Genomic DNA, 17,669 nt, shown 5'->3' on the forward strand with positions numbered 1-17,669 from the left:
AAGTGGTAAGAAACTATACATGAATTTGGTGGCCTTGCACCCTGCTTGAAATGGAATTTCAAGGAATAGCCGTGAGCCAACTGCCAGCCCACCAGCCGTGAGTGAGTGAGCTGCCAGCACAACAGGCTTGAGTGACTGAGCCACTAGCCCAAGAATCCATTCGGCCCACAATGTCCATACTAGCTCTCTGGAAACCAGTCCCTTCAGCCCACAACATCCATATTAGCGCTCCAGAAAGCCCCCCCCCCCTCCCTGCGAGTGAATGTGTGTGTGTGTGCGTGAGTGTATGTGTGTGTGAGGTGGAGTGTGTGTGTGTGAGTGTATATTAGAATTGGTGGAGAGGTGGAATATTGCGTTGGGGGACCAGCCTTCCCGTGTGATGCTGGGACCCAACGGGTCCCACTTAGTCTAGTAAATACCTAAAGTTCCAAAATGAATGAATTTTTATGTCAATTATTTTCTGTTTGGCTTTCCTTTTTAAAAGAGCGCAGTAAATTGAGACATTTAAAAAAAAAGTTGAGTTGGGTGGTTGGGTGGGGTAGGGTAGGTATGGAATGGGCACATAGGGTGCGAGCATTTTCCAAGTGAAATATGGGGTACTGTTACCAATTTGCATGTGACCTCACCCCGACAGTGGTGGAGCCCCAGGGCAGAAAGGTCAGTATGTGAAGGGGAGATAAAATGTTTGGCAACTGGTAGATCACGTAGACCAAGGAGGACTGAGCATAGCGGTTCAGTGAAACGATCTCCTAGTTTGCGCTTGGTCTCGCCAATATATAGGTGGCACACCGAGAGCAACAGATACAGTAGATGAGCTTGGAGGAGGTGCAAGTGCCTCACCTGAAAGGACTGTCGGGGTCTCTCAATGAACTCGAGGGAGGAGGTATAGGGAATAGCTGTTATATCTCCTGTGGTTGCAAGGTAATGTTCCTGGGGTGGTAGTGCTTTGGGTGGGAAGGGATGAGTGAACCAGGGAGTTGCAGAGGGAATGGTCTCTGTGGCAAGCAGAAAGGGGTGGAGATGGGAAGATGTGACTAGTGGTGGGGTTCCGTTGGAGGTGGCAAAATCAGGCCATTGACCTAAAATGTTAATTCTATTTGTCTCTTCACTGATGGATGCTCCATGGACTGCTGAGTATTTCCAGCATTTTCTGTTTTCATTGCACTAAAACAATATTTCATTGGCTAAGTATTAATTTGAAGGGAAAGCAATACAACTACTTTTTAAGTACGTCTTTCTTTCACTATTCAAATTACTCAAATCTGGTTTTATGTCAAAGCATTGATTCCTGATCATGTTAACACTTTTCATCATCAATCCAGTAATGATTTTCACCAATTAGATAATCTGATTGTGAATGGGAAATTGACTGTGAATGATGAAGGTGAACAACCCAGACCTTGCACTGTTAGGCAGTTGTAGGTAAGAACAAATGGCTCTTAAATAAGAAGCTGTCATTGTGACTATTAAACCATGGGGAGGACATCAAAGGCTTGGTTGGACGACTGTGGACAGGGCGTCCAACAATGACACCATCTTACTCTTGTGGTAATTATTATTCTACCCAGCAGAAAGTTTTTTTCCAGATTCCTTTCACACTAACTTTATGTGGGTACTTATTTACTATTTGGTTTTAAAGCTATGACTTGGAACAGCTTGGCTAGAGGAATGCCTTGCTCTCGATTCCAAGTACTCAATGCTAAATATAATGGTGTATGCTGTATTTTGATGTCACTTAAGGAGAGAAGGATATAGTTTTCCTAGATGATCAGCGCCTCAGGAGGAGGCTAATAAGGATTATGCTGTCAGTCTGATATTTGACCATTCTATGGAGATGCTCGTCCTATTTTGTCATGTCTCCAGGCGATAGTGAGGACGACTTGACAGATCAACATGCCTTTGTCTTGTTCAAATCTTATGCAGATTTATTCACATGGACATGACAGAATCGCATCTAGCATTACGAGAATTTTTTAATGGAGACACAAGCGAGTGAACATGCTGGATTCTGGAATACAAAATAAAGCTCTGGAGAAACTCAACTCTTTGTTTTTTTGCTCAGGGTCCCAAAGTCTGAAGAACGGCCTCGACCCTAAATGTCGTTTGTCCATTTCCCTCAATAGATGCTGCCTGATCTGCTGGTTCATCCAGCACATTATTTTTAATTCAATGCTGATCAAATTTATTATTTGTTTCAAAACTCAGTTTGTATTCCTCATTTTATCCCTCAGGTTCCTGCTAAGTCCATTGTTAGAACCCACAATTGGAGAACAACGGTCACAATGTGAGTACACAAAAATGTTTTAATAATTTCTGCATTTTTCTTTCAACATCGATGTAACGTTGTATACTTTTTGAAAGATTACCTTTTGTTAATTAGCCCAGGTGCCAGTATAATTTATGACGTGCTTTCCGGTTTCTACCAATGCTTCTGCAGTTCACCTGCCAATGTCCCGCGCCTCATTTTTCAAGTACATTTGCATTTATTATGAAGTTCTTGACTGTGAGGATTTTGTGACATGGGAAAATCACTGCCATATGCACAGTCCTGCTGCTCCACTCTGTTGAGCTTCTTCGTTGTGGAAAGTTTAATTAAAAATAAAATATCTCAGGAAGAACAACCCAAAAGGTTCAACTGCCTGTGGCCAAGGTGAGGACTGTGTATTTTAGGCTCAACTTCCATTGGTGATTACTTGCACAATAGCTTATAGACTGTTGTGCAATAAATTACCAATGGAAGTTGAGCTTACTGAGATATTTTATTTTTAATTAAACCATCTATATCAAAACCAACTGGCCTTAAGATCACCAAATTGTCCATTTTAACTGATTTCTTGTACTGCTCTCACTGACTGGGTAAATGTCCGTGGTCCCTGCCTGCTTCAAAAAATCCATCATTGTACCGGTACCAAAAAATGCCTCCCCAGCCTGTCTGAATGACTACCGTCCGGTGGCCCTTACCTCGGTAGTCATGAAATGCTTTGAGAGGCTGGTGAAGAATCACATCTGCGACTTCCTCCCTCGGAACATGGGCCCGTTGCAGTTCGCATACCGTCCGAACAGATCCATGGACGATGCGGTCTCCCAGGTCTTGCACACCGCTCTCTCCCATCTGAACAGCCAGAAGGGGGGCTACGTGAGCATGCTGTTCATAGACTACAGTTCAGCCTTCAACACGATAGTCCCCACCAGACTGGCCGGGAAGCTAATGGAATTGGGGCTCAACACCTCCCTGTGTGCCTGGGTCCTGGACTTTCTCACCGCCAGGCCCCAGGTAGTCAAGATGGGAGGGAATACATCGAAGTCCCTCACCCTGAGCACAGGATCGTCCCAGGGTTGCGTCCTCAGCCTCCTATTGTACTCCCTGTACACACATGACTGTGTGGCTAGGTTCAGCTCCAACTCATTAATTAAGTTTGCTGATGACACTGTGGTGGTGGGCCTGATCTCAGACAACGACGAGAAGGCCTACCGGGAGGAGGTGGCTGGTCTAGCACTCTGGTGCCAGGATAACAGCCTCCTCTTGAACATCAAAAAAACGAAGGAGCTGATCATGGACTTTAGGAGGGCACATCATCCGAGGACGTACACTCCATTGAGGATAAATGGGGATCCTGTGGATAGGGTGAACTGTTTTAAATATCTGGGAGTCCACATCTCCGAGGATATGACATGGGCAGCACACGCCTCAGCACTTGTGAGTAAGGCAAGGCAGCGCCTTTACCACCTCAGGCAATTGAGGAAATTCAGAGTGTCTCCGAGGATCCTCCAGTGCTTCTACGCAGCGGCGGTGGAAAGCATCTTGTCCGGGAACATTACCATCTGGTTTGGGAATGGCTCTGCCAAGGACAAGAAAGCTCTGCAGAGAGTAGTGCGTTCGGCCGAACGCACAATGGGAACTTCACTTGCCCCCTGCAGGAACTATACATCAGGAGGTGCAAGTCCAGAGCCAACAATATCATGAGAGACCCCTTCCACCCCTGCAACGGACTGTTTCAGCTGCTACGGTCAGACAAACGCCTCCGTTATCATGCGGTGAGAACGGAGAGGTTGAGGAGTTTCTTCCCAGAGGCCATTTGGACTGTAAACGCCTATCTCACCAGGGACTAACTCTACTGAACGTTTTTCCTTCCATTATTTATGTAAAAGAATATGTGTGTTATGATTGTGTTTATAGTTTGTTTGGTTGTTTGTCTTTTGCACAAAAGTCCGCGAGCATTGCCACTTTCATTTCACTGCACATCTTGTATGTGTATGTGACAAATAAACTTGACTTGACTTGAATACAATTATTGAATATATTGGATTTGATTAATCCTGCTTACACTTTCAATTAATTTTATGCACCATCTAAAGAGGAAATTTGAATTTGCATATGATACAAAATTATAACGCTTTTTAATAATGGGATCTGTGGGATTTAGAATGTTACATTCATCCTAATACCTTGCTGGAGGATGAGTTCTAATACTGGTTAGAACTCATGGTTTGTGCACATTTATTCTGGAGATTTTCTATCAATATGCCCCATTGTGAGAGATAAATAAAAAGGTGTCAGGTTTTGCGTCAAGAATGTTTTATTGTCATACTAGACCAAGTTAGACCCGTTGGGTTCCATCCCCCAACACGGGGGCGGGGGCGCAGCGTCACACGGGAGAGCTGGTCCCCGAACGCAATATTCCACCACTCACCCATACCCCCCAACTGTGCAAGCGCGGCTGACGGGTTCCCGTTGTGACATAGAAGATGGAGGCATTACTGTGCAGGCTGTGCAGACCCATTGGGTCTGCTCCCCCAACGTAAGATTCCACCACTCACGCGTAGCCCCCAACTGCGCAGGCGTGGCTCATATCTCCTCATCCCCCAGCACTCCCTCCTCTTCACCTTCCCTCTTCATTGCCTGGAGAGGGAGGGGGTAGAGAGGGAGGGGTAGTACAGAGGGAGGTGGGCTAGAGAGGGAGGTCGGGTAGAGAGAGAGGTGTGGTAGAGACGGATGGGGGTAGAGAGGGAGGGGGGTAGAGAGGGAGGGAGGGTGATGGAGTAGAGAGGGAGGGGGGGGGTAGAGAGGGAGGGGGTTGAGGGAGAGTGGCAGAGAGGGGGGGGGTAGATGGAAGGAAGGGGGGAGAGGGAAAGGGAGGGGGTTGAGTTGGGAAGGAAGATAGAGAGTGGGAGGGAGAGGGAGCGGAGGGTAGCGAGGGTGGGGGTTAGAGAGGGATGCGGGTAGAGTGGAGGGTGCGAGAGGGAAGGGGGTAGAGTGGGAGGGGGTAAAGAGGGTGGGAGTGAGGATAGATAGGGAGTGGGCATCACCCTCCTCTACCCCCCCCCCCCCCCCCCCCGATCCCATCTACCACCCCATCTCCCTCACCTTCATTTCCCTAATCCTCCTCCCCTCACTCCCATTCCCTGCCCCAGGACCTACCCAGGTTGTGGAGCAGCGCTAGGGCCTGGAACTCGACCTGGTTCTCGTACTCGGCCCGGCCCTGACTTGGTTCTAGCAGCAGCTTATTTTTCATCCCCGGGCTCGGCTCTCACTGCAGCTCAAGCACCAGGCTCGGATGGAGCCAGGGCCCGCGGCACCTCCTTCGTCACCAGGTGTCGGGTGTTGGCAGTCATGGCCCCATCCCAAGTCCCAGGCTCAGCTCTTACTCCAGCTCCAGCCCCTCCCACCCGTCGGGCGCCAGCAATGGCCGCCACGTGAGTGCGCTGGAGTGCCTCTCCCTCCCGGAGGGTCCCGTCCTGCATTGCGAGTCGATTGTGACGTCACTCGGGTTTTTTTGTCCGAAATGGGTGAGTTTTCTGGCTTTTTAAAAAACTTTAAACGATTAAAAAGTGCATAAATATACGTGGGGAATGCGACGGGAAGATGTTTATCGCCTCGACGGGAAAAATGTGAGTAGAATGTGTGAAAATGGGAAGGCTGTGGTCTAGCGTTTGGAAGAAAATAGGAAAATAGAAATTTGCACAGACTTACACATAGACAGCCAGAAACAAGACAGAGTTTTGGTAATGTCCCAAAATGGAACAATAAAATTCTTATTTACTGCAGTACAACAGATTTGTAAACATAATAGTGCAAAGTCAAAAACAATGCCCCCAATGTAGGATCGCGCTTATAGGGTGGCGCCGCGAGTGACTGCCTCGCCAGCAGCGTGTTCATCCTTTCGGTTTTTTTTGTTTTTAGTATCTACCTTCTACAACTAAAAATGTGATCTTGACAACTTCCTGTTGTTCTGTATATTGATTTTGGAAAAAACTCTGCCAGTTACGGCTGTGATTTCTGGCCATCTTACTCAGAGTCCCCCTCTGCTGCGCAGGACAAGAGGATTTTTCCCATCGATTAAAAATAAAAGAGTTATTAGTGTTTAAAAAATGTTGAGATTCTCTCTCCTGAAGGCCACGCCCCTTCCGGAGAGACTATAAAATCCGGAAATGTTGAGTGCCTCAGTCAGTCTCTGCAAGATGGGTATGTGAGAGGGTCACGTCTCTCTGTCTGCCCTTAATGTGGTTTGAAAATATAGTTTGGAAATGCTGAAACTGTGTTGCCTTTGGTTTGGAAATGCTTAAGCTGTGTTGCCTTTGGTTTGGAAATGCTAAAGTTGCCTTGCCTAATTAAAGTTGCCTTGCCTAATTAAAGTTGCCTTGCCTAATTAAAGTTGCCTTGCCTAATTAAAGTTGCCTTGCCTAATTAAAGTTGCCTTGCCTAATTAAAGTTGCCTTTCCTAATTAAAGCTGCATTGCCTAATTAAAGTTACCTTGCCCAATTAAAGTTGCCTTGCCTTCTATATAATTAAAAGTCTAATCTTGACCACTTCCTGTTTGCGCTTTATATTGATTTTAGAAAAAACGCTACCACGTACGGCTGTGATTTTTGGCCATCTTACTCAGAGTCCCCCGCTGCTCATCAGGTGCTGAGGGTTTTTCCCATCGATGATAAATAAAAGAGTTATTAGTGTTTAGAAAATGTTGAGATTCTCTCTCCTATCACGCTATGAAGGCCACGCCCCTTCTGGTGGGAGGGGGAGGGACTATAAAACCCAGAAGTGTGGGCGTATTAGAAGCAAATGTACAAGAGGAAAACAAACGGCATATACAATTATATAGTTGTACAACTTCAATTTTGACTTTTTAGCTTTAAATTAGAAGAAAAGAAAGGAGAAAGAACAAGAAAGGGAAAAAGTGAGGTGCAAAGATAGGACCCCTAGACTAACAAAGTAGTGTAACCAAAGAGTGGGTAAAAGAAAGAAAGAAGAGAGGAATAGAGAATAAAAAAGAACAAAAAGAAAAAGAGAGAGATAAGTGGTGCTATACCTGCCACTCGTCCCTCCCCGCCCACCTCACCCAACCCATAGTTAGATTTAAATCCAAAGTTGTGTTGCGCCATACTATCCTTGTAATCAATGAATGGTGTCCATGTCTCGGAAAAATGATCTGGTTTTCCAATCAGTATCCCCTTCCTGTCTTCTCCCCATATCCCCTGACCCCGCTATCTTTAAGAGCCCTATCTAGTTCTCTCGTGAAAGTATCCAGAGAACCGGCCTCCCCCACTCTCTGAGGCAGAGAATTCCCCAGTCTCACAACTCTGTGTGAAAAAGTGTTTCCTCGTCTCCGTTCTAAATGGCTTACCCCTTATTCTTAAAAAGTGGCCCCTGGTTCTGGACTCGCCCAACATTGGGAACATGTGTAAATAGCTTGTTTTAAGCTTCCCCCAGTCTAGTTTCAGTCAAAAACCACTGAATCAAGCGCTTGCGCAACTAATCTTTATTTTGACAAAACACAATTACAGTTCAATCACTATACCTAACCACCGCGAGTTCGATCCTCGTATCTGCCTGATCAAGCCCTCTAGGCCTCGCTTAAACAGAGACACTCCAGAAGGTCACGCAGTCCCAAGCGCTCTCCCAGAAGATCGACGCAGGACCTCGTGGCAGCGGACTTTTATAGGTCCACGGACCTTGAGGGGCCGAACCACATGGGGGTGGTCTCTTTACAATCCAATTATAGATATTGATTAACTCCATACATAACAGACATTTCCCTAACCCAATAATACAGCAGCTAATACATTGTATTCAAACAAGGCCTCTCGCACGAAGCAAACATAGCAACATTTACCCTGATCTGCAAGAAAACCAGACAAGGCTCAATACCTCATCCAATCAACACTCGGCAAAGTAGAACTCTGCAACATTATTTACAATTATTTACAAGGTGTATGTCTGGTTTGCAGTCATCCAATCCATTCTATGCATTTTGCACTTAATTGACAGGGATTGCAGATGTTCTTATTCTTTTCCTGCAGTTTGGATCTCGGCTCTAGACAAACTGGCACCACTCTGCAGCTTGCCCCAGTTCCAGAGAGCACTTTCAAATTGACCAAATCTCCCAGCAGCCCTGAAGCTTTTACCCAATGTTAGAGTCCTAGCCCCTTCAATCTGGCCAGGATTAACACGTTTCCTGCCTCTAGCGTGTCCAAACCCTTAATAATCCTATATATTTCAATGAGATCCCTCTCATCCATCTAAACTCCAGAGTCTACAAGCCCAAGCCGCTCCATTCTCTCAGCATATTACAGTCCCGCCATCCCGTGAATTAACCTTGTAAACCTACGTTGCACTCCCTCAATAGCAAGAATGTCCTTCCTCAAATTAGGGGACCAAAACTGTACACAATTCTCCAGGCCCTATACAACTGCAGAAGGACCTCTTTGCTCCTATACTCAACTTCTATTGTTATGAAGGCCAACATGCCATTCGCTTTCTTCACTGCGTGCTGTACCTGCATGCTTACTCTCATTGACTAATGAACAAGGACCCTCAGATCCTGTTGTACTTCCCCTTTTCCCAACTTGACACCATTTAGATAATAATCTGCCTTCCTGTTTTTGCTACCAAAGTGGATAACCTCACATTTATCCACATTAAACTGCATCTGCCATGCACCTGCCCACTCACCCAACCTGTCCAAGTCACCCTGCAATCTCATACCATCCTCCTCACAGTTCACACTGCCACTGGTTGGTGTTGGTTTCATTCATATTAACTGCTATAATAAACATTTTGTCAGAAACTGAACTTTCTTCAGAAGAAAAGCAAGCCTATTCCGTAGTCAGTGTGGTTTTTCTTTGTAGTTTTGGTTGGGAAGATTACTTTTATACAGTGCATGTGATCCTGCAGCAAAAAATATATTTGCTAACTGATGCAAAACTTTTTCAACACTTTCATTCTTTTAGCTAATAGTCAGTGCTATTTAGTTGCATTCACCTTGTCTTGTATAGCAAAAGGGAATTACATCATAAAGAACTAAAATTGCCCCTTGCTTTAGTCAGGTGGAGACTAATGTTAGCCTAAATGGTTCTGGATCTTTACGGTTGACAGCTGCAGATAATTGGCTTTTTTCCTTAACAAAGAAGGCTAATGGCCCTGCATGGGATTTGTTTCCTTTTATTCTATTTTATAATAATGTATTTAACCATCATTATTTTACATTGATTTAGTACAAAGCGGCTTATGGTACATACAGAGGAAATGATAAGAAAATGGTGCAAAGTGTCTTTCGGATGTGGTGGTCATGTATGAATAATTGCCAGTTATTTCATTATAGTAAAACTTGTTCTACTGAAATATTTTTGCGTTCCTCCAGCATACATTGGATTACCTTAAATAAGATTTTAAAATATATCATTAAAAGTACAGGTTTATTAGGACAATTGACTCTAATTAGTTGCCACGAAGGGAGGAACATCCAGTGAGTTAACTTCATTTCAACGAAAGGGCACATCTCAGTCAGTTCAATCGGAAGAGCCGACGTAAAACATACATGCCCACCCATAGGCCAACTACACTGATGGAGAGGAAGATTTACTAATTCAGAACGCCGTTTGGAAGTTAAAGAACCGCTCGGGGAGTGGCATTGGTAGCAGTTGACCGTAGAGATCTGAAAAAGTTTGCATTGAAGAGTTTATTTCGGATAAATGCCTGTTAGCATTATTTTGAAATATTAGTCTCAAATATATTTCCATACATTTAATTATTTTTATTAGAACAGTCTTATTTTTTCTTTCAAATATTGAACATTTGGGACATTAGCTATTAGCATGGACTATTTACCCTCCTACCATCCGGGAGGCGCTACAGGTCTCTCCGTTGCCGGACCAGTTTCTCCAGCTTTTTTGTGTACCTTCGATTCTCCAGCATCTGCAGTTCCTTCTTAAACATTGAAAGTAGGCATGCAGGTGCAGCAGGCAGTGAAGAAAGCAAATGGTATGTTAGCTTTCATAGCAAAAGGATTTGAATATAGGAGCAGGGAGGTTCTACTGCAGTTGTACAGGGTCTTGGTGAGACCACACCTGGAGTATTGCATACAGTTTTGGTCTCCAAATCTGAGGAAGGACATTATTGTCATAGAGGGAGTGCAGAGAAGGTTCACCAGACTGATTCCTGTGATGTCAGGACTGTCTTATGAAGAAAGACTGGATAGACTTGGTTTATACTCTCTAGAATTTAGAGATTGAGAGGGGATCGTATAGAAACTTACAAAATTATTAAGGGGTTGGACAGGCTAGATGCAGGAAGATTGTTCCCGATGTTGGGGAAGTCCAGGACAAGGGGTCACAGCTTAAGGATAAGGGGGAAATCCTTTAAAACCGAGATGAGAAAAAACTTTTTCACACAGAGAGTGGTGAATCTCTGGAACTCTCTGCCACAGAGGGTAGTTGAGGCCAGTTCATTGGCTATATTTTGGAGAGGGAGTTAGATGTGGCCCTTGTGGCTAAGGGGATCAGGGGGTATGGAGAGAAGGCAGGTACGGGATACTGAGTTGGATGATCAGCCATGATCATATTGAATGGCGGTGCAGGCTCGAAGGGCCGAATGGCCTACTCCCGCACCTAATTTCTATGTTTCTATATGGTGTTGTTTTACTTGTTGCAATTCCTCTATTAGAAATGTAGTCTTTTAAATCTTTTGACATGAATGAGGTGCCCCTATCAGAAAGTATGTAACTTGGAAATCCACAGACTGAAAACAGTTGATCTAAACATTTGATAACCGTAGCAGCTGACATATTTGGACAAGGAATAGCAAATGGAAACCTCGAATATTCATCAACTATGGTAAGTATATAAACATTTTGAGAGGAGATGGTAAAGGCCCTTTGAAGTCAATACTCAAACATTCCAACGGTTGAGTAGCTTTGATCAATCTTCCTCTTCAGAATGGAAGAACCTTGGTTTTAATTCAGCACAGATTCTACATGAAGCACATGTCATCTTCACATCTTCTTTAGAGAAAGGTAAGTTTTTTTGGAACAAACTGTAACAAACGAGTGACTCCAGGATGACACAGCCCATTGTGAAGGTCAGTGAGTGCAGAAGAATGAACAGAGGCACAAAATGCTCGAGTTAATGTATCCGGAGCAACATTATCCTTACCAGGGCGGTACTCAATTGAATAACTATATGCAGATAATTCAATCCTCCATTCATGAATTTTACTGTTTTTAATCTTCGTTCGCTTCCGATTATCCAGCAGAAAAGCTACTGAACACTGATCTGTTATCAAAGTGAAGTGCTGCCGAGCAAGGAAATGACTCAATTTTCTCACTGCTTCAATAATTGCTGTAGCTTCCTTTTCGACGGGTGGGTAGAAATTCACTACCTTGGAGAGTACGAGACATGAAAGCCACTGCTCGTCCTGCTTGATTTAATGGTGCTGTTACAGCTAAATCAGAGGCATCACATTCAACAACAAATGGGAGATCCTCATCGATGGTGGGTAATGTCGCAGATTCCAATTGGTTCTTTAAAGAAGTAAAGGCACCAATTGCTGTAGAGTCAAGGGGGAAAGATTTTGCTCTAATCAAAGGTTGAATTTTGTCAGAAAAATTTGGTATCCATTTAGCATAATATGCAAACATACCAAGAACCCTTCGTAGAGAGTTTAATGTAGCTAGAACAGGTATCTCTTGGAGTGGGCGGAGTCTTTCTGGATCAGGCTTGATTATCAGGCTCTGAAGAACAGCCACGCCATCAGTTACACCAAAAGGAACTCTGCAGTAGTGGTATAATTTCCCATTTGCTTCAAACACAGTGTATTTATTCTCTGATTCTTTCAAAGGAATTTGGTAGTAAGCACTTTTTAGGTCAAAAGTAGAGAATATCTTATACTTAGCTCATGTATTGATAATCTCTTCTATACGAGGTAATGGAAATGCATCAAGCTCCGTGAACTGGTTTATAGTTTGTGAGTAATCAATGCAGAGTCTCTTTCTATGTCTCTCCAAGGGGTCATTAACCACGACAACTTGTGCCCTCCAAGGGGAAGAGCTGGGTTCTATGATACCTTCTCGTAAAAGATTAATTCTGTTGATAAAGTTCCTATCATCTTTACTAAAATGTCTTGATTTTGTAGCAATTGGCTTGTACTTAGAGGATAAATTAGTGAATAATGAAGGACATTCAACAGATGCAGCAGAAAGACCACACAATACTGGTGGCTTTGACAATACAAGATCAGGCATAGTTCCTTCATACATTATTTGAAGTGATCTGTGCAGTTTCTGAAAATCCTGACCTAGAATTATATCGCTACACAAATTTTTCAAAATACCAAGACATACAGATTTATAGCAAGTTTTGTTCAGAATAAAGTCGACAATACAAGATCCAATAATTTGAGTATTGAGAGTTGTCAGAGTCATCGCGATTTCTCTATTTGAAGGAATTATAGTTAGATTTAGTCGAGACACAATTTGTTCACTTATAAAACTTTCTGAAACTGCCAGAATTAAGTGTATGGCCATTGATGGATACCGTTGTAGCTGAATGAGACAAGCTCTGAGGAAATGCAGCTGTAATTGCACATAAAGAAGGCATATACATGGCAGCAGTCACACTTTTAGTAGTTGCTTTGGACTTGCATACTCTAGAATAATATCCCTTCTTGCCACAACTATTACAAGTTGCCTCTCAAGCAGGACATATCTCTCTATTATGAATATTACCCCCGCAAAAGTAACACTTCCTTTTTGAATAAGTATATGCTACAGCAAGGGCACATTTATCAGCAGAAACTGTTTCAGCTTGCTCCATATTAGTACTTGGGTGAGATTCTTTAGTACATGTGCACAACCTTTTATCCGAAATTCCAAATAACGAAAAGCTCCGAATAGCGGACATTTTTTCGTTCCTTGAAGAAAGGTCCTTGAAGACGTTCACCGAGGGCGGCCCGCAGAGGTGACAGCGGAACCTCCGGTCGGTCCTCGAAGAAAGGGGAACTAAATCCCCATTCATAAAAGAGAAGGTGAGGGTATATTGCGCCGGAGGGTTAATAATTGACAATCTGCTGCTGCCTGCCCGCTGAGTTAACAAGTTCCCACGGTAGACTCACAATACACAGTGTATCGTGAGTCTTCGTGGGAACTTTTTAACTCAGTGGGCAGGCAGCAGCAGATTGTCGCTCCCTTCAGTTTCACCCCACCTACACCCCTCTGCTTCCCGGCCATGTGTGTGACCCCTTCCCTCCCCTCTCCAGCTCCCCGCCCATTGCACCGGCGCGGTGGCTTTGCACGGTCTTCACGTCGGCGATGCCAGCAGGTCAGTGCCAGTCACCGGAGACGTCAGGAGCAACGGGACACCGACCACCAGGCCCACTGCAAGCACGGATATCCCAGAGACACAGCCAGCAGCAACTCTAGCCCAGCCCCGTTCCAACTCCAGAGGAAAACTGCAAACTGGCCGGAGACGTCAGGACCACCAGAAGCCGCTCCCCGATGGGCCGCTACGGCGACAAGTGGCAGTTCGCCCACAGCCCCGAGCTGCGCCCCCTCATCGGGACACCGACCCCCCAGGCCCACTGCAAGCACGGAGATCCCGGATCAGCAACTCCAGCCCAGCCCCGCTCCAACTCCAGAGGGTTGGGGCAGAAGCTGATGGTGTGCAAGGTACGTCTTGTTCTTGGGGTGGCGCAGCTCGGGCTGTGGGCGAACTGCCACTTGTCGCCGTAGCGGCCCATCGGGGAGCGGATTCCTCTGGAGTTGGAGGGGGAGGGGGGTATTGTGCTGTTTGATCGCCCCCTGCTATCCCAGGGACAGGGAGACACAGCGGCTTTTGAGACTGGTGGGCAATCACTTCCAAAGTTCTGCCCACACAGTCAGTACACCTCTCCTGCACTTGTCTCCCACACTAAGATCATCTCGCAGAGAATTAACCCAGCCTAACCCTCCCTATTCTCTCCTATTCTGCAAGAAAAAAACTACATTGAAGACTCAAACTCGCGATCGAGTAACTGCCGGGATCGAGGCACAAACTCGCGACCTTGCGGATATGAGCCGAGCACTCTACCACTGAGCCAGCCGTTAAAATCTACGCTAAAAATCTTCCATTCCGAAAGCCGAAAAATTCAGAATTACGAAAAGTGTCTGGTTCCAAGACTTTTGGATTAAAAGGTTGTGCACCTGTAGTAGTTGCAACAGAATACACATTAGATGAGCCATAAGCATCTGAATTTTTCTGAGCCAAGTCTAATGAGTAAGCTTGATTGTAAGCTGACTGTAAATCCAAGGTTTGGTTTTCTAATAGTCTCTGTCGTATTAAAGGTGATGCCAAACCATTGATAAAAGAGTCTTGAATAAGTTCCTGTCGACATTGATCAGCATTTGAAGGCACAGTCTTTACTAAGTCTTTGAAGTTCTTGTAAAAATTCATCAAGTGACTCACCAGGTTTTTGTTTCCGAGTAGCAAGGAGGTGTCGAGCAAATATTACATTGGCTGTCTTAACGAAGAGTCTGCTTAGTACATCAATAGCAGAATCATAAGTTGTACATTCCTCTGTAATCATATACATCAGAAGAGACGAAGCTTATTAATGTCCTGAATCTGCCTGGTTCATCATTGCCACACTCATCAAATAAATTATTTAGTGTACGAAGCCAATGCTTCCATTCCTTTGCAGCAGTAGGTGAGTTGGGATCCAGATCCAAGCGTTGTGATTTCAATAGTTTCTCCATCCCGATGTCACACTGCTTAACTTCTGAAAATGAGTTGCTTAACTTCTGAAAATGATTTGCTTAAATTGTTGTGGGGCAAATGAAACTTTTACATTACTCGTAATTTACTTAAACTTTATTTAAGCTTTAAGCAACTCATTTCTGTAATACATAACTTCAGAAACGTCTGGAAAACATGGCTGATTCCGCAGGCCTTTCCCGCCCAAATACCCCCGCACATGCGTACACTCTGGAAAAGCCCCGCACATGTGACCACCTCAGTGGGGAGGGAGGGTGAGAGATGGAGGGGAGGGGGGAAGGGCGGGGAGGAGGGAGAGAGGGAGGGAGAAGGGGGGGTGGAGAGGGAGAGAGAGAGATAGGAAGAGAGGGGGAGAGAGAGGGAGAGAAAGAGAGATGGGGAGAGAGAGAGGGGGAGGGGGAGAGGAGGAGGAGTGAGAGAGGGGAGGGGGGGGGAGGGAGAGGGGGGAGGAAGGGGAGAGGGAGATGGGGAGAGAGAGAGAGGGGGGGGGGGGAGGGGAGAGGAGAGGAGAGGGGGGGGGGGGGGAGAAGAGGGGGCAGTGGGGGGGGGGGAGGGGAGAGAGAGAAAACAGCATACTTGAACTTGCGAGCGGCAGCGCGGACACTGAGCAGGCGGGGGCCGACTGCGAGCGGGTGGGGCGGGCCTTGGTAGCGCTCGGGACCTCTGAAGCTCTCGGAAGCCCAACCAAATTACTGCGTGTTCAGCGGCTTCAATCCTGAGCCCTGGGGGGGGGGGAGGGGCTGCGGGCAGGGCGGGCGGCGAACAAATGACTGCAAGTCCGGGGTGGGGGAAACGTAACTCATAGTGCATGGAAAAAAATGCCCAGCGGGCTGGGCGTTGAAAACACTGCGCAGCGGGCCGCGAGGAGCAGAGCCATTGTGACGTCACCAGCTCATTAGCTTAAAAAAATATTTCATTTTTGTGAACAATTTTAATAAATAACTCAAGAAATAATTAATCAAATTTTCAGATGAGGCGATTTTTGAGATCGTGAGGTAAATTTCTATCGGAATATGTAAAAATTTCACAGCCCGTTGTGTTTTCAAGGAGATGTGAATCACAGGTAAACAAGACGCACACACACACACACAAATAAATACATCCACCTCCAAGATCAGAATTTTTATAATTATAGAGATTTTAAATTAACGTAAGTCTGTCATAATACCATGGGAGAGAGGCTCTGCTTGGATTGTGGAAGGAATAGTCCCTTCAGAAGGACTGATTCTGGGAGGGAGAGGGAAACAGTAAAAGCAAAAAGTGTGGGAAATGGGATAGATGTCGTTGACATTGTTGTCAACCTATTTTGGATGGTAATTTAGAATTTAAGAAAAAGGAAAGCCATTTAGAAGTAGTGGAATGGGGAATGCCATTACCAAGAAAATAGAATGGAAAATGTAAAAATGTAGATGTATAATAGTAACCTACATTAGCTGGATGAGAGGAATCTTGGTCCATGTAGCCATGCGAGTGGGTGATATTATAACAGATATTGAATGATACCTTATCCCCAGAAGCACAATTAGCGAAATGGCAGAAGGGAAGTGACAAGATAGAGATGAACTATTTTAAAGTGAGGGAAGGATGGAAATAGGGTAACATTTTCCACCTTGAGTTCTACCAATGATCACCATCAATATATTATGAAAGAAGTTAGGGTGTGGACTTGAGTAAGACAAAAATAAAGGAGGTATATCTTAACAAAAGGCAATCAAAACTTGAGTCCATTCCAATTCCGATACCAATAGTTTTTAATTTAATGGTCTAAGTAGAATCGGGTGAAAAAATTGTATTAAATTGAATTGTAATGTACAGCATGGAAACAGGCCCGTCAGCCAACTGAGTCCACGCCAACAATTGGTCAACCATTCACACCTATTTTATGTTATCACACTTTTACATTTGCACTCAACACACTGAGATAATTTTTTTTTGGAGGCCAAATAACCGACAAACCCATTTGATGAGTTAATTCAATGCATGTTAAACACTTCAACAAACTTTAAAAACTCTATTTGTAATTCCTTGGATTAAACAGAAGTTGTATAGAACAGTAGAAGGTAGAACAGAACAGCACAACACAGCACCAGCCCTTTGCTTACCATATCTGTGCTGAACATGATGGTAAGGTAAATTAACTTACTTTACATGTGATCCATATCAACTCCTCTGCATATCCATGCGCCTATCTAAAAGCCTCTTAAACACCACTTATTCCACCTTAATCCCCCTGGTAGCATGTTCTAGGCACCCACCACTCTGTGTATAAAAAAAAAAAAAATGCCCTGCACATCTCCTTCAAACTTTCCCCCTCTGACCTTAAGGCTAAGCCCTCTAGTATTTGGCATTTCGATCCTGGTAAAACTGTGTAGCATACCTGTGCCTCTCATCATTTTATATATTTCTATCAGGAAATTACCATTTGCCGCAACAAATGATGTTGCATAATATTTTTGACAGGCCTGATTGCACATGGAGCTAAGGAAAGCTTTTAGCCTATGTGTTAAGTCAAGAACAAAGAAAATTATTGTATAACAAAAGTATTTCACTTTTGATGGGCTGCAAAGTGGTTTCAAAATGGAGTCTCCTTGTGAGAATGACAAAGGGATGTCATTTTTTATGTATAAGAAGGAACTGCTGATACTGG

At 44.6% G+C, this 17,669-nt stretch overlaps 1 protein-coding gene across 1 annotated transcript in view; it reads left to right on the top strand.

Annotated features, from left to right (window-relative positions):
• The window catches only part of rfx3 (regulatory factor X, 3 (influences HLA class II expression)), a 265,213-nt gene that overhangs the window by 81,556 nt on the left and 165,988 nt on the right, over nt 1-17,669 (top strand). Inside the window, exon 2 of the mRNA XM_055632801.1 lies at nt 2,232-2,284. The gene's annotated coding sequence lies outside the window, so the exon portion shown is untranslated. The remainder of the gene's footprint in view (nt 1-2,231; nt 2,285-17,669) is intronic.

This window comes from Leucoraja erinacea, chromosome 3 (genome assembly GCF_028641065.1).
Source record: "Leucoraja erinacea ecotype New England chromosome 3, Leri_hhj_1, whole genome shotgun sequence".
Taxonomy (NCBI): domain Eukaryota; kingdom Metazoa; phylum Chordata; class Chondrichthyes; order Rajiformes; family Rajidae; genus Leucoraja; species Leucoraja erinaceus.